The sequence below is a fragment of the Macaca thibetana genome, chromosome X, assembly GCF_024542745.1.
Source record: "Macaca thibetana thibetana isolate TM-01 chromosome X, ASM2454274v1, whole genome shotgun sequence".
Classification (NCBI taxonomy): Eukaryota; Metazoa; Chordata; class Mammalia; order Primates; family Cercopithecidae; genus Macaca; species Macaca thibetana.
In genome coordinates, this window is record NC_065598.1 from 34,228,776 (window position 1) to 34,247,558 (window position 18,783).

The window sequence follows — 18,783 nt, forward strand, 5'->3', positions numbered from 1 at the left end:
AGTTGGGTATGGTGGCGCATGACGGTGGTCCCAGTTACTCAGGAGGTCTCTGAGGTAGGAGGATTGCTTGTGCCTGGGTGATAGAGCAAGCCCCTGTCTCTCTCACATGCATACATACAAACAGACGTATAATACAGGGTTCTTATGTTCAGGGAATACATTGTAATACATTTATTTTGAGTAGTCAGTTTGAATTGTCAATAGTAAGTTTAAATTCAGAATCCATCTCATTTCTCAGGTGGAGAAACTGAGGCTTATATGCTAGAAAATGTTTCTATGTCATGCTCTGTACCAACAAGGAGCTACTGGCTAATCAGGAGTGCTGGCATTTTATTGTCTGAGTCTATGTATTGTCTGGCAGTCTAGTATAAACATGTTTATTTGGTCTAGTATATAGGGAAAAAATGAATCTGATTCTGTAGTGGGAGTTATAGTTTGAGTGGAATAATATTCATTCTAAGTAAAATGTAAATGCTGCTATCAATAAGAAAATAAAGCATTTCAAAGTATGAAAAAAAAAAAGAAAAATTGCTTTGCTGAGATGCTGTTAATTTGTAACTTTGCCCCAGCCACTTTGCCCCAGCTACTTTGCCCCAACCTTGTGTTTACAGAAACATATATTGTATGGAATCAAGGTTTAAGGGATCTAGGGCTGTGCAGTACATGCCTTGTTCACAAAATGTTTACAAGCAGTATGCTTGATAAAAGTCATCGCCATTCTCTAGTCTCAATAAACCAGGGGCACAATGCACTCTGAAAAGCCACAGGGACCTCTGCCTTGGAAAGCCGGGTATTGTCCAGGGTTTCTCTCCATGTGATAGTTGAAATACAGCCTCGTGGGATGAGAAAGACCTGATTGTCCCCTAGCCTGACACCCGTAAAGGGTCTGTGCTGAGGTGGATTAGTAAAAGAGGAAAGCCTCTTGCAGTTGAGACAGAGGAAGGCCACTGTCTCCTGCCTGTCCCTGGGAACTGAATGTCTCCGTATAAAACCCGATTTTACATTTGTTCAGTTCTGAGATAGGAGAAAAACTGCCCTGTGGCGGGAGGCTAGACATGTTGGCAGCAATGCTGCTTTGTTATTCTTTACTCCACTGACATGTTTGGGTGGAGAGAAACATAAATCTGGCCTAGGTGCACATCCAGGCATAGTACCTCCCCTTGAACTTAATTATGACATAGATTCTTTTGCTCACATCTTTTCTTGCTGAACTTCTCCCTATTATCACCCTGCTCTCCTACCACATTCCTCTTGCTGAGATAATGAAAATAATGATCAATAAAAACTGAGGGAACTCAGAGACCGGTGCTGGTGGAGGTCCTTGGTATGCTGAGTGCCGGTCTCCTGGGCCCACTGTTGTTTCTCTATACTTTGTCTCTGTGTCTTATTTCTTTTCTCAGTCTCTCGTCCCACCTGACGAGATACACCTACAGGTGTGGAGGGGCAGGCCACCCCTTCACACTGAATTTTAGGTATTTTTGAAATCATAAAATCACAGAACATTCTTTATAGAACAAATTGAGTAGTATGTCTCCAAGTATCCCTAACTTGCTTGATGAAAATAATCATCTAGGAGGGTGCTTAATGGGAGAAATTGTCCCATGAACCTATCTTAGCTTCTAGTAGTTGCTGGAAATCCTCGGCATCCATTCGCTTATGAAAGCATAACTTGAATCCCAGCCTCCATCTACACAAGACCTGAATATAGATTCCTGGATGCTGCCTCAATTCTACTTAATCGGAGGAAGAGTCTGGACATATGTACAGATAAGTTTATAACCATTCGAATTTGAGAAACACTAGTCCCATCTATTCCCCTTATTATATAAGTGAGGTAACTGTAATCTCTGCCTGAAGATAACCACTATGTCCAGAGATCATATTAGTAATTAGTGACAGAATGAAAATCGAGGCTAAGGTAATGTGCTCTTTCCATAGCATAGCTCTCCCACGTGTGATTACAAGTCTTAGAGAATGAAACTGGGTCTTTATTGTTTTTTTTTTTCTTGTGGTGTTTTGCATAATAAATTGCACATGCCATTGGAGAAGTGGACAGTGAAATAATTTTAGGGAAGTAGACTGTAGACTCTATGTCAATAGCTTGCAAATAGGTTAATAAAAACAGGCAAAAGGGAAGAGGCACAGCAAAGTGGCAGAATAGAAAACTTCATTGATTGATCACCCAGCAAGGACATGAAGTTAGCAACTATCTACACAGAAACAACACCTTCATTAGAACCAAAAATCAAGAGAGCCCTCATAGCACCTGATTCTAACTTCATATACTGAAAGAAGCACTGAAGAGATAGAAAAATAGCCCTGAATCATGGATGCCTCTCCTTCCCAAACCCCGATAGCAGCTGTGTGGCACTAAAAGCATCTCTGGGTGCTGTGGGAGGCATAACACAACAATTGTGAGGCATTGAACCCAATGCTGTCCTTTTAGGACAGAAAGGAAACCCGGACAAAACTCAGCTGATACTCACTCATGAAGAGAGCATTTATTGTATATGTATTTTTATTTTTTAAAGTTTTTTCTGTTTTCTTTTTTTTAATTTTTTTATTATACTTTATGTTCTAGGGTACATGTGCACAACGTGCAGGTTTGTTACATATGTATACTTGTACCATGTTGGTGTGCTGCACCCATTAACTCGTCATTTACATTAGGTATATCTCCTAATGCTATCCCTCCCCCCTCTCCCGATCCCACAATAGGCCCCTGTGTGTGATGTTCCCCATCCTGTGTCCAAATGTTCTCATTGTTCAATTCCCACCTATGAGTGAGAACATGCAGTGTTTGTTTTTCTGTGCTTCCGATAGTTTGCTGAGAATGATGGTTTCCAGCTGCATCCATGTGCCTACAAAGGACACGAACTCATCCTTTTTTATGGCTGCATAGTATTCCATGGTGTATATGTGCCACATTTTCTTAATCCAGTCTATCATTGATGGACATTTGGGTTGGTCTTTGCTATTGTGAATAGTGCTGCAATAAACATACGTGTGCATGTGTCTTTATAGCAGCATGATTTATAATCTTTTGGGTATATACCTAGCAATGGGATGGCTGGGTCAAATGGTATTTCTAGTTCTAGACCCTTGAGGAATCACCACACTGTCTTCCACAATGGTTGAACTAGTTTACAGTCCCACCAACAGTGTAAATGTGTTCCTATTTATCCACATCCTCTCCAGCACCTGTTGTTTCCTGACTTTTTAATGATTGCCATTCTAACTGGTGTGAGATGGTATCTCATTGTGGTTTTGATTTGCATTTCTCTGATGGCTAGTGATGATGAGCATTTTTTCATGTGTCTGTTGGCTGCATAAATGTCTTCTTTTGGGAAGTGTCTCTGTTCATATCCTTTGCCCACTTTTTGATGGGGTTGTTTGTTTTTTTTTTCTTGTAAATTTGTTTGAGTTCTTCGTAGGTTCTGGATATTAGCCCTTTCTCAGATGAGTAGATTGCAAAAATTTTCTCCCATTCTGTAGGTGGCCTGTTCACTCTGATGGTGGTTTCTTTTGCTGTGCAGAAGTGCTTTAGTTTAATTAGATCCCATTTGTCAGTTTTGACTTTTGTCACCATTGCTTTTGGTGTTTTAGACATGAAGTCCTTGCCCATGTCTATGTCCTGAATGGTATTGCCTAGGCTTTCTTCTAGGGTTTTTATGGTATTAGGTCTAACATTTAAGTCTCTAATCCATCTTGAATTAATTTTTGTATAAGGTGTAAGGAAGGGATCCAGTTTCAACTTTCTACTTATAGCTAGCCAGTTTTCCCAGCACCATTTATTAAATAGGGAATCCTTTCCCCATTTCTTGTTTTTGTTAGGTTTGTCAAAGATCAGATGGTTGTAGATGTGTGGTGTTATTTCTGAGGGCTCTCTTCTGTTCCATTGGTCTATATCTCTGTTTTGGTACCAGTACCATGCTGTTTTGGTTACTGTAGCCTTGTAGTATAGTTTGAAGCCAGGTAGCATGATGCCTCCAGCTTTGTTCTTTTGGCTTAAGATTGTTTTGGCAATGTGGGGTCTTTTTTGGTTCCATATGAACTTTAAAGCAGTTTTTTCCAATTCTGTGAAGAAACTCATTGGCAGCTTAATGGGGATGGCATTGAATCTATAAATTACCTTGGGTAGTATGGCCATTTTCACAATATTGATTCTTCCTATCCATGAGCATGGAATGTTCTTCCATTTGTTTGTGTCCTCTTTTATTTCATTGAGCAGTGGTTTGTAGTTCTCCTTGAAGAGGTCCTTCACATCCCTTGTAAGTTGGATTCCTAGGTATTTTATTCTCTTTGAAGCAATTGTGAATGGGCGTTCACCCATGATTTGGCTCTCTGTTTGTCTGTTATTGGTGTATAAGAATGCTCATGATTTTTGCACATTAATTTTGTATCCTGAGACTTTGCTGAAGTTGCTTATCAGCTTAAGGAGATTTTGGGCTGAGACAATGGGGTTTTCTAAATATACAATCATGTTTTAAACCCATTCTAGCCAAAGCGGAATTGTCCATTGGAGCGATTTGAACTTGAGTCCCTGCAAACCTTACCACTAAGGGCTACAACAGTCTGTGTCTCCAAGTAAACTTGAAAGGCAGTCTAGGCCATAAGGACTGCAAATCTTAGGCAAGTCCTATGGCTGAATTAGACCCAGAAAAGGTGGCCTGGGGGAACACACAACATACTGAGACACCAGATGGGGCAGCCAAGGGAGTGCTGACATCACCCCTCACCTAAACCCAGGCTACACAGCTCATGGCTCCAAAAGAAACCCCATCCTTCCACTTGGTCAGTAAAGTTGCAGCATACAAAATCAACATAAAAAAATCAATAGCCTTTCTTTATGACAACAGTGAACAATGTGAAAAGAAATTTAAAAAGTAATTTTATTTACAATAGCCACAAGTAAAATTAAATACTTAGGAATTAACCAAAGAAGTGAAATATCTTTATAATGAAAACTATAAGACACTGATGGAACAAATTGAAGGGGACATGACATCAAAAGATGAAGAAATATTCCATGTTCATGAGTTGGAAGAATCAATATTTTTAAAATGTCCATACTGCCCAAAGCGATCTGCAGATTCAATGCAATCCCTATCAGAATACCAATGATATTTTCTACAGAAACACTAAAAACAATGTTAAAATTTATCTGGAACCCCCAAAGATCAAGAATAGCCAAAGATACCCTGAGTACAAAGCATAAAACTGGAGGCATTACATTACCTGACTTCAAATTATACTATGAAACTACAGTAAACGAAACAGCATGGTACTGGCATAAAAACAGAAACATAGACCAATGGAACAGAATAGAGAACCCAGAAACAAATCCACACACCTAAAATCAACTTATTTTTGACAAAGATGCCAGGAACATATACTAGGAAAAAGTCTTTTCAGTAAATGGTATGTTGATAAAACTAGATATCCCTATGCAGAAGAATGAAACTAGACCCATATTTCTCACCATATACAAAAATCAAATCAAAATGGATTAAATATTTAAACATAAGATCTCAAACTATGAGACTACTACAATAAAATCTTGGGGAAAATCTCCAGGGCATTGGTCTGGGCAAAGTTTTTTTAGCAATACCCCAGGAGCACAGGCAAAAAAAAGCAAAAATGAGCAAACAGGATCACCAACTCTGTGAGAAAATATTTAATAATCCAATAAAAAATAGGCAAAAGTTTTAAAAATATGTTTCTCCATAGAAGACCTACAGATGGCAAACAGGCATATGAAAAGGTGCTCAACATCACTGATTATCAGATACAAATCAAAACTACAATTAGATATCATTACACCCTAATTGAAATTAATTATATTCAAAAGACACGCAATAACAAATGCTGGACAGAATGTGGAGAAAAGCGAACCCTCATATACTGTTGATGGGAATGTAAATTAGTACCACCACTATAGAAAACATTTTGGAAGTTCCTAGAAAAACCAAAATTTAAGCTAAGAATTGACCCAGCAATCCCACTGCTGGGTATATACCCAAAAGAAAGGAAATCAGTATATTGAAGAGAGCTGCACTCCTACATTTGTTGTAGCACTGTTCACAATGGCTAAGATTTGGAAGCAACCTAAGTGTCCATCAACAGATGAATGGAAAAACAAAATGTGGTATATATATGCAGTGGATTACTATTCAGCCATAAAAAGAATGAGATCCAGTCATTTGCACCAACATGGGTGGAACTGGAGATCATTTTGTTAAGTGAAATAATACAGGCACAGAAAGACAAACTTTACATGTTCTCTCTTATTTGCAGGATCTAAAAATCAAATCAATTAAACTCATGGGCATAAAGAGTAGGAGGATGGTTACCAGAGGCTGGGAAGGGTAGTGGGGAGATAGGAGGGTTGGGAATGGTTAATGAGTTCAAAAACATAGGTCGAATGAATAAAAGCTGATATCTGATAGCAAAAAAGGGTGAGTACAGTCAACAATTATTTATTGTGTATTTTAAATTAACTTAAAGAGTATAGTGGGATACTTTGTAACTCAAAGGGTAAATAGTTGAGGGGATGGATACCCCATTCTCCATGATGTGCTTATTTCACATTGCATGATATATGAAAACATATCATGTACCCCATAATTATATACATCTACTATGTACCCACAATAATTAAAAATTTAAAAATTAAAAAATAAATAAAATTACTTGACATAGTAGTTTGTATAACTGAAAACATCATATTTAAAAAGAGCCAGAGAGAAATCATAAATACACACTCTATTTTGAATAAATATTGGCCATTTACTTGAGAAAATTATTTCCCAGTACTCTCCTGTGACTTGCAAGGAACCATAAAACATTTTCATTTGAACTCGACAAGTTGAAAATGTGTACAATGGAATTCTCTCATGTGCAGAGTATATGGATCTTATAAGGAAATATAGCACAGGCAGATGGGAAAATTCCAGTCCCATTTAAATACAGGAGGGAGCTATGAGGTTTGAAAAGATAAACAGATATAAAAGCAGTATGGATATCCGGGCATATTGTTTTAGAAAATAATGAACACTCTCCTGATTCTCCATTCTGAATATAAGATTATTTCACTCATAATGAAACCTCTAGGTTTTTGTAGCATTGTTCTTATTTTTAAAAAGCCCACTTGTGCCTTCTTGGCATCAGAATTTGTTTCTGTCTTTGTAATGTCAATGCACTTGTTTTGATCTGACAAGTTTAATGTCATTTGACAGGATGAAAGCCACCCATTTTCTGAGAACTGAGTGCTTGAAGGGCACTCATCCATTTTGTAAGAAAATTCTATTCCTTTCTAGTACTTCGATAGTCCTTTCTTTAGACAACAGAATGAAAATGAATACATTATAAAGTCTGAAATCCTGTCAGAAGAAAAAAAAATTAACTCTCCAGATTTCCTAGCATCCTAAGATGTAAACATAAAGCTATGATAAATATAAGTTATTTTACCTACAAATAAAAGCAATTACCTTTAAAAAAATCTTACCATGCACTAGTCACTATAATTACATAAATACATGTTTTCAATATTTCATTTAGTACAGTATTTAACAGTGTTTTATTTAATGGCCACAAAAATGCCATCAGAGAGGTATTTTTATTTTAGTTTTACAGATTAAGAAACTGACTCATAGAAACTTGAATTCATCAAAGTAAAATGACAATAGATGAAAAGACTTGATTCAAATTCTGATCTGCCTGATTCCAAATTCTAGGTAATAACCTTTTGCTACACAAAGCATGTTTCTAAGTGCATCTTATTAACTTCACATGGCAGCATGTTAGAAATACAGAATATCGGGCCATACCTAAAACCTACTGAATCAGAATCTTCATTTTAACAAGTTACCTAGTTGATTTTAAAGCACCTTAAAGTTTGAGAAACCCTGTTACTAGGGTTTAGAGTGCCTGTTCTCTTGTAGAACCCAGTGATATACATATTATTAAATTTAATAATTGGCAAAGACTATCCTTTGAACAAAAGTCAGGCTCCTCTGCATCCTCTTTCTGACTAATCCCTGCCCTTGGGATCTGTGCTTGGCCCATTTCCTCCAATAGCAAGAATCCTGCTGGATCAGATTAGCAAAACTCTCTTGCCCTTGACATCTGATCACTGACCCCTGGTATCTGACCACCTTTGATAGCTTATCAAATCTCTTATCTCATACCCTCTACATCTTCTCACTCTTGCGGGTCTTCAATAATACTCCTCTGGGGTGCAGTGGTTCATGCCTGTAATCCCAGCACTTTGAAAGCCTGAGGTGGGAGGATCTCACAAGGCCAGGAGTTCAACATCAGCCTGGGCAATATAGCAAGACCTCATCTCTACAAAAAATTTTAAAAAATTAGCTGGTTATGGCGGTGGTGTGCGCCTGTAGTCCCAGCTATTCAGGAGGCTGAGGTGGGATGATCACCTGAGCCCAAGTGTTTGAGGGTTTAATGAGCTATGATAGTCACCACTGCACTCTAGCCTGGGTGACACAGCAAGACTCTGTCTCAAAAAAAATAAAATAAAATAAAATAAAACTCATGTAAAGTTGGTTTACCCATAGATATTTTCTTATCATAGATATTTTCTCTTATTAGTTTCCCATTCACTCACCTCCACTATGCTCTTTGGTTATAAATTTTCATTCCCCCTTGTGTCCCTGTATTGAAAGTTGAGCCCAATATCTCTCCCCTACAAATAAGCAAAACAAAACAAAACAAAACAAAACAAAAAAATATTTCTGTGGTTTCCCCGAATAAAGTCTGCCTTAGTGTCTTTAACAAGTGTCATGAATAAATTTTTCTTCAACATAATCCAAGAGATATAAACTATTTGGTAGCTCAAACATTATATTAGCCCTAAAGTATGAGTTTTAAAATGAGAGCAGTATATTTATATCACACATATTTGCTTTAAAATTTAGTTAGAATATGAAACTTTTGGGAACATGAAACTAGCATGCCTCCATGTTCATTTTAATAAAACATTCAGGAAGCTCTTGTTAGCATAACACTCTGTGAGTTACCATCTACAGAAACGGATAAAGAGAAGAGAAGTCATCGCCTTCTAATGGAATCACTGTCAGATTCTTCAATTCAATAAATAAAAATGCGTAAATTAAGGTTGCATCATTTTTCTTTCTTCTCTATCCCCATTCTTCACCAAACTCTCTTCCTTTCATGTCTTACTTCTCTTGAATCTTTTTGTTTCTTTCTTAAGAAAGTAGACTCCAGGATCCTTCAGCATTGTTCAGTCTCACATTCCTCTTTCAATGGAGTGATTGAGAAAAATAAGCCCATGGAGTTTGAGAATGATCAAACTCATGAAATAAGAAAAGGCTTAGCCCTTTCATTATAACTAATGTGTCATTCTCTATCCCCAAGGGAGAGGTTGGTTCTAATAAGAAGTTCTCCAAGAACATAAAGAAATGAATACAAATTTTGGAAAGAATAAAAAGATTCTAGGGAGGCCTGCCCCTTAGAGCTTAGAAAGTTTCTTAATGAAAATTAGCAGGTGAAGAAAGCAAAAATGATGTTAAAATTAGCCTCTAGACTAAATTATCCTTCAGTTTATTATGGTCAGTTTCAAATGTCTGTGCTGGCTATGACTTATCATTGTTTTTGAAATGCATAAAATATTCAGTGACTAAGTAAGATCATTTAAATGAGAGATACTTATTGAAAAGATTAAGAACATTTGTTTAAAGTCTTTTAAACACAAGTTCTAAGTGATCAGGAAAATATAATTTAACTGTTTATAATATATATAACAAACTTTATATGTATATAAGTGTATACATATATATGTATATAAACTATATATGTATTCAAAGCATATATATACACATATATAAGCTTTTATATATATATATACACACACACTTTGTATATATATAAACTTATATAAACAAGCTTAATAGTTCCAGGTGATCAGGAAAATATAATGTAACTGTTTTTTATAATATAGATAATAAACTTTATATAACAAAATTATAACTGTTTGTTAAAATATATAGCAGTTGAACATAATGGACTGGAAATTGTCTTTCTTTTACTACAAAGTAGTTTTTTAAAAATGAGTCAACTGGTTTCTTGAAAGCAAGAATCCAACTGTTTTCATTAAGGTCTGTCATCACTCATTTCTTTCAATTATCTTCCCTTTCTTGACCATTTTTCCAGACAGCACCACTTTATCTATTTTTAAGATCCTTTGATGCCAACAGCACAAAGGGGCTTCTGGCTCCACCTTCATTATTCCTGAACTGTTGGTGGATATTTACACCGTCATTTACAATGAAAGTGTGAGCCAAACGTAAGACACTGTAATCATCACAGTCACTGTGATGAAATGTTGGTGCTTAACTGAAAGAGGAAATAACATTGATTTGGTTCAGCTGACCTGAAATCATGACCAAAACTTAGGTAGTTACTTTCCATGTCAAGAAAAGGGAAAACCACAAGTTTAGCAACTCCTGTTTTCATCATTTTTAATTTATTTGTTTGTTCATTTTCTTAGAGAGGGAGTGTTGCTCTGTCATCTAGGCTGGAGTGTACTGGTGTGATCATAGCCCACTGTAACTCTGAACTCCTTGGTTCAAGGCATCCTTCCGCCTCAGCCTTCCAGGTACCTGGGACTCAAAGTGCATACCACCACACCCAGCTAATTTATATTTTAAAAAATGTAGAGACGGGGTTTCTTTCCCTATGTTGCTCAGGCTATATTTATTTATTTTTAAAGTGAGTAACAGAGCAAGGTTTTAACAGAAAATAAGTCAACAACCTTTTCTCCAGAAATAAAAATTATTTTATAATGCAATGTCACTTTCTCTTTTATTTCCATTGTTGATATTATAAGATATTGACTGGAAGAAAAAGCCTTCAGTAACTTTCAATTCACTTCCTGGCTGAGAATATTGGAAGCCAAAAGTAATATTAAATATAAAGCGTTCGATTTTCATATTTTATTGATGCAGTATCTGATATATAGAGAAGTAAAGTACTTCTCCCATAATCACGTCACTGATTGCTGAATCAGGCCTAAGAATGCAAATGTCAGTTGCATGTGATTCTAATCACACTATGAACTATTAATAAATTCTGACTCAAGTTTCTGCTTTGTATTTGTTATGTCATGAAAAGAGGACTGGGGCAGCATGAGGAATGTCAAATCCAAACCCATTTTCTGCCTCAGTGGGTAAGATCTATATTTCTTTCCAGTAAGGTTCTAGAAGGATGATGATAAATGGAAGTCATAAACTGTAGTCCAAAATTAAGATACGTGAGACTAAAATCAACCCTGTGTGTGTGTGTGTGTGTGTGTGTGTGTGTGTGTGTGTGTGTGTTTTGTGGTGGGAGAAGGAAAAGGGCGTTCTTTGGTGAAATACTTTTATGAAATACTGTTGCCACAAATGTTAACAAATATTTCTGCTTTCTACCTTTCAGTTTTTAATATGCTAACATTGTTAGTTGCTAAAAATAAATATGTATATGCAGCACATAACAAACATATCCAAACACAAATCCTATTGTTCTTGGGACATCTCCCGAGATCAGTGATTCACTAACCATAATAGGGAAAGCACTGGGTGGGTCAGCAGAGCATAGAAATCCAACTTCCTTGTAGCCATAGAATGATTGGACTTGTCTTGAACATTTCCCATGGGGTCCCTCTTAGGCATTTTTTTCCAAGATTTCACCAGAAGCCTACTCAGTGGGAGGCATACATTTTAAGCTATATTATTTATTAGTTTCTAAACTCCGAAGTTATTACTTTTGGAGTTCTGGCTCACAATCGTTAGGTAACAAGAAATTTTGAGTTGAAACTCAAAAAAATGAACTTATTCAGTTATATTTGTAAATATTACTTTCAAATAGAATGGCTACTTGTATATGTTATTCAGTATATTTGCTTCCAGGAGACATACATACTTTGGAAGCCACAGTACAAATGTAACACGACTTGATGACATGGAGTTGGAACGAAGCAGTTATTTGAAACATCTTAGTGGCTAGTATATCTATATCTCCGAGGCGCAGATATTTCCACCCTTACGCTCACATTCCTTGTTCACATGATAAAGATGAAGGCATGTATACAATATTTGTCTCTAACTTCTCCTTTTTTATGCTTCCATGACAAATCATTATGTTTTATATTTATATACCCTTTGGAGAATAAACTTCTTTTGTTTCTCTTACCAAGCAATTATTGTAATTGCTGTCAGTTCAAGGAGGAAAAGAACAATATCTGTTTTGTTTATGATGGCATTCAATTACTTAACACAGGTGTGGCTTGTAGCGGATGCTCAATGACTGAAAAATCATGACTTTTTCATATGTCATTTACTCATTCATTGATAATGAGTAAATGGACAAGATTTTGGGGTCATATCTATATCCTAAATTTGCAAAATCATGTATTTCTACTTCTGACTCAATATGTTAGTTTTATAGTTTAAATCTTACAATACTGTTTTACTTCCCTATCTTCCCATTGCTTTAATTAGTCTCTAGTTTTCCCACCTAAAATGTACAGTACAGCATTCTTCTGGGGGCTGAGGTTTCCAGTGCTTCATTTCATGTAAAGAGATTCTAAAGTAGCCACAAAGTATATTTAACCAATTCATTTCAATTATTTCATGCAGTAGATAAAATGAGAAATAAATGGTCTCTGGAAGCTTTCTGTACACTTAGCAATAAGACTACAAATATTTTTTGAAGATAAAGAAAGAGCAATATTGAGCAAGCAGAAGAAAATTCTTAGGGAGCAGTTTCCATAAGACTTCACATTATTTGAGTTGCAAGTTTCAAGTAAGTTAGTTCTATACTTACTGAGTTCTCAAATTACCTCATAAAATACAGGACACTCTTTATTACTAACGGGCTTAACATTTAAGGATTTGTTAATATCCCAAATCATAAAAAGTGGAAGTATAAAGTAAAACAGGGACATTTTTGGAAGTGAGGAAACAGGAACATTTCCTCACTTCCAGATCAGGGATATGTCCCCTAGATAATAAACCTCGAAAGTTTATAAAATGATTCTTTACTTGATCCAAATCATACAGTGATGGTCAATTTAAGTGAGTAAATTGTTGTCAGAGAATTGAATCTAACACAGAGATACCGGCAAATTATCATTTTGAAAGGAACTTTATTTAATTATAATATTAGTTTCAATAAATTGGGTTTTTTTGTCAAAGTTTTAAGAATAAACATTTCAATAATTGTACGTAGGTAGTAGTGTTTAGAGTTGGAATAAAGCATGAACATCAACTAGTGCAACATCCTAATTTAAGAGACATTAAAATTGGAGCCCAGTATTTGATTTGTATATCTGTGCTGGAGCCAGGATAGGGATTTCAGTCCCCCAAAACTGATCCAGTAGTCTCTCCTCTCTGACATAAATTAAACCTGATTTTCATGAATAGTATGTGACATGTTATCCTAAAGCTAACTTATACGAAGGCATAGAATCCTTTAAATGAATAGAAGTCCATATAATTTTTATAACATTGCTGACAAGTATGTTGTTACTTTTTTAATTGGGGAAAAATCCATAAATTCACATAATTTGGAATAGTTTATCTTAAGGGAATGCATGTAATTGAGAGCTAAAATCCTTTTCATTGAGAAAGTGATAAAGAAACTTGGACAACTAAAAAAAATTTATGTCCCTTAATGGGCCATGAAATAATTCTGTTGAAATTTGAAGGAAGTGAAAGAAAGTAAATGATTACATGAAGAAATGGACAACTAAGATCTCTAGAAAAAGTAAAACAAAATTCAACTGGCTTCCTCTACCTGCCAATGATAATATACATATTGAGAAGACAAAGATAAACTAAAGAAGGACTACTCTGTTTTAAACAGAATGTAATTAAAATATAGAGTGTCCGCTACAGTCTTTTCAGCCAACATAAAGTTCAAAGTTAAACAATGTCCTTCAGGGCAATGAACAAAATCTGGACAGTAAAATGTGGTCTCAGGATAAAAATGAAGTAAAGGGTGTAGCTATAAATGTTTTTCTTAGGACCTCAGAAGCACCTTCAGAGCATCCCTCACAAATCCTCTTTGCTAGGCAGCAGAACTTCTAAGAATCTTAAAAATGTAGTCTGACATCATCCTCATAAGTGGTCCAAGATAAATAAAGACCTGTCTCGGAAAGAAAGGAAGATGTGGCTTTTGTCTAATGGAGTGACCACCCAATAAGAATCATAAGCAAGGGGTGGGGGGAGAGGAAGGGAGGGAGGAAGAGGGAGAAAGAACGAAGCAGAGAAAGAAATAGAATTTAATTAATAACAAATTTGTACTATTAGAAGCACCATGAACTTGGACCAAAAGGAACAGAAACAGTTCAGAATGAGAATAATCTTTGGTATTCTCAACCTTCTGCTCACAGGAAGCACACCAAGAAAGCTATTCAGATACAAACGTGGGCCATTTATTTTGAGAAATATAGGATGGCTCAGAAGGCTGAACTAAGATCCCAGAGGACCAACTGGTGTTTCAGCAATGACACTGGGCCCTAACCAGGGATCTGGAAACTTGCCCAGTTGAATTTTAGAATTGATGTGAACTATTCCTCTTTTTAAATAGAATTGCCTATTAAGGCTATCCTATCCTATCTCAATAGTGTTATGCCAGAAGTGATGAGAGCAGATGACTTGTATTCTGATTGCAAGGAATAAAGCTCAAGGAACAGCATCTGAGGAGTCTCTTCTGTACCTGGACCTAATTAAGATGACAAGGTCCTGGATGTTCATGTTATTATCATAAGAGGATAAGACTTTGGCAGTCTTGGAAGAGGGTGAATGCATTTTCTTTTCACTCGAATAGAATGTAAATATTTTCTGTCCAGAGGGATGGCTATGGTGGATTAAAAATGACTGTGCATCGTTTGGGCTCCTGTCTTTGAGAGATTTTCTTTTCCCTCCCTTGGAGCATACTCTGGCCTATGGTTGCTTTTACCAATGGAATACTGCAAAAGTGATGCTATATACTGGTCTAGATCTATAATCTAAGAAGACTGGTGCTTCTGCTACGGTCTCGTATAAACCTGAGCTGCTATGTAAGAACTCTGATCGCCCGGAGGCAGCCAGGCTAGCTAGTCCAGAGACTGTGGAAAGAGATCAGGGGGAGGCACAGACAAGCCAACATCACGTTGGTCCAGACTGAACCATTAGAGCCACCTCAGCTAATTCATCTGATATAATGGAGCAAAAGCAAGCCTTACTGCCCCCTCTCTGAATTCCTGAGCCTTAGAGTTTTGAAGTGAAATAATGATAAATTTTTGGTTGCAGCGTTATGTTTTGATGTAAGCCGTTAGGCAACAAAGGATAACTAGAGCACAAATATAGTATATGCATTAATAATATACAAAATATTTTGTGGCTTACAAAAAGTGGACAATGTTCATTGAAGGTGAGAAATATTTAACGAAACATTGTTTTCTCTTTCTCCCAATCATTGTGAAACTCATTTATTGGAATGCAATGAACACAATTTGTAAGAACTGCTGCCAACACTTTGATGAAATATAATTACGAACTCTAAAATTGTTTTCATATTTTTCCAGCTTCACTGAAGTATAATTGACAAATAAAAATTGTATATATTTAGATGGACTTGATGTTTTGATATACATTGTGAACTAATCTCCACAATCAAACTAATTAACTGTCCATTACCTGACCTACTTGCCATTTTCTTTGCTGATTTTATGGTAAACACATTTTTAAAAAATGAAAGCCACATGAAATTGACTTACTCCATGAGATAGTATATCAGGTCAATTAATAAGGAAGAAGTACATTTTATAATATTTAATAATAATATATTCAGTTATAAAATTTGGAAGCATATATCATGACACCCTTGACTCATTTATTTTTTCAAGCAGCCTACAACAAAGAAAAATCATACTGAGTTTTTCATTGTGGTTCATACCCTACAGGTGGCTCTCAATCTCTTTCCTTGTTAGTATTATTGAATCACCCTTTTCTGCTCGTAATTTATTTGTGTTATTTTTAAATTTTGTCTCTAAATAAGATAAATGTTTCTGACTTCTGTTAATCAGCATTGCAATTATATCTATATATTTATATACTTATATCAATACGTAAAACTGGAAATTTGGATTTATACTGGAAAAGTCACAAAATAATTGTATTATAGTCATGAACACTCATTTACAAAAAAAACAACAACAACAACAACAGTGGTATGGAGTTGTTTCTCTGTTTCTAAAGCCCATCTCGGCTCTGGAGATGGATGGTACTCCTTGGAACATTCTGGAGTCTCTACCCAAGAGCCCCTTAAGCAACTGAGAAAGAGGCAGAGCCAACGCTGGGAAACCTTTGCAGCCTAGGTTACCCGCGTCACTCTTCTGGGGTCATTACCTCTTGGGCGCTCATTTTGAGAGGCTTCAGACCAAGCATAAAAGACCATGAGTTACAGTCGCCGTCCTCCCAATGTCGAGGGCATGACTTCCCTCAAGGTGGACAACCTGACCAACCGCATATCGGCCAACACCCTGCAGTGACCTGTGTTCAAGAAGTATGGGAGCACTGGCGACGTGTACATCCTCTGGGATCGCATCCCTAGACTGTCCCGTGGCTTCACCTTCGTCCGCTTCCACTTCAAGCACCAGGTCGAGGATGCCATGGACGGTCTCGACGGGATCATGCCGGTTGGCCGAGAGCTTCGTGTGCAGATGGCACGCCGTGGTCGTCCCCCACATTTCTACCGTAACTTCCGCCAGGTAACGTCTTCTAGCAGGTATGAAGGCAACAACTATGAACGCCAGAGGCTCAGCGGAAGGCTTCGTCGTCCCAGCAGTTCCCGTAGCAGTGGCCGATCTCCATCCTGGGACAGATCTCCCTTCAGTAGCTCGAAGTCGAAGTCCTCTCACTCGAAGTCGAGGTCCCTTCACTCCAAGTCAAAGTTCTCTGGCTCACGCACTCGCTCTGGCACTCGCTCTCGCACTCGCTGTCCATCAACCTCTGAATCTGGAACTAACCAAAAATCCAAATCCAGTTCCTCTTCAGTGTCCGGATCTTGTTCGCTGACTGGGTCCAGCTCCAGGTCCAGAAGCCTCCCACCAGGATACAAGAAGGAATGCAAGTCTAGATCGCGATCCAAGAGTGCCTCCAAGCATCCTGAATAGGAAGGAGTGGTATCATTAACCATTACGTTAATCATTCATCAGCAAGCAATCTGAGGACTGGGTAGGGGAGTATACTTAGTTGATTGAAGAGTCCTTGGAACAAGCCACTAGCAATTGAACAGTTTGTTTTGTAAAATGCATAACCTTTTACTTGTTTTAAGGCTTGCCTCAGGTAATAAATTTCATTTTATGTGGCATTTTGTTGCTTTTATTTGAGTAATAATTGCATATCTTCTAAATTGGTGAGGTGAAATACTTCAGTTCTGATAATTGGTTTGGATACCTGAAGTAAAATTTCATTTTCCACCAGGCGCCATGGCTCATGCCTGTAATCCCAGAACTTTGGGAGGCCGAGTCAGGTGGATCATGAGGTCAGGAGATCGAGACCATCCTGGCGAACATGGTGAAACTCCGTCTCTACTAAAAATACAAAAAAATAGCTAGGCGTGGTAGCGGGCGCCTGTAGTCCCAGCTACTCGGGAGGCCGAGGCAGGAGAATGGTGTGGACCGGGGAGGCGGAGCTTGCAGTGAGCTGAGATCGTGCCACTGCACTCCAGCCTGGGCGACAGAGAGAAGACTTCGTCTCAAAAAAAAATTAATAAATAAATAAAAATTCATTTTCATTAAAGTGCTGACTTTTTAAATTTTAATCTAAACAGACTGTTAACCTAATTTGTGGCCTCCTGATTTAAGAAAATGTGTATAGCCACTTCATGTTGAATAGTCCAAAATGGTACAGTGATTAACTCTTTATTGCCTTCATTCTTTAAAACTAAACACCTAGGTAAGTTGTTATAAATTTATTTACATGTGCTATTTATCGTTAGGTCTAAATGGTAATCTGAACCCACATCTGTAAGAAAACATTACAGGTGAAAAGAATTGATTTTTTAAAGTATTATTTATCAATGCAATTTAATCTCTTATGTACTTTTGTGCACTGCACAGTTCTACAGCAGTTGAATAATGTTGGTGGACCGTTAAGGTGATGTTTTGCAGTGCAGAGTGCTTGACTATTTTATGTTTTTTCCTGGTTACTCCTATGCTGTGCAGAAACAAAGGACTGTTCAGTTCATTCTGAAGTCTGACAACTACATTTCCAGTCACCCAGGCCATGGGCATATCTATCTATCTATATAAAACAGATCATACAGTGAGTACATTTAGCTAATAATAAATACATCTTTATTTTTTCCTCTCACCCCTAATATGGCAAATCTGATCATTTTCATTTGTAAATTTAAATATGAAAAATATTTGTAAAAAGCAAACTATAGCTCTGAGTACTGGTAACATCATCTGTTGTTTTGTTTTGTCTTTTACTTACACATATTCTGTACTAGCCACTTTCTGAAGTTTAATGAAAATGTTTTTCTCGGTGTTTTAACACGTTTTTAAGTTCATTGATTATACTCTTATCTATGAAACTGTGAAATAAAAATACACTGATGTCATCCATGTTAAACGTCTTGTAAACTACAATTTATCAGGAAAACAGAGTTCCAAGCTTCAGAGATCCAAAGTGTAAATATTTTAATTTAGCAAGCTACACTCAGCATCTCACATAACTGCTACTGCCTTATGGCTTCCCCCACCCCAACAAAGCT

General features: G+C 36.9%; 1 pseudogene; it reads left to right on the top strand.

Moving 5' to 3' along the window:
* Window positions 1–295: 295 nt before the first annotated feature.
* LOC126945730 (uncharacterized) lies at window positions 296–14,540 on the top strand (annotated as a pseudogene).
* The last annotated feature ends 4,243 nt before the right edge of the window (window positions 14,541–18,783 follow it).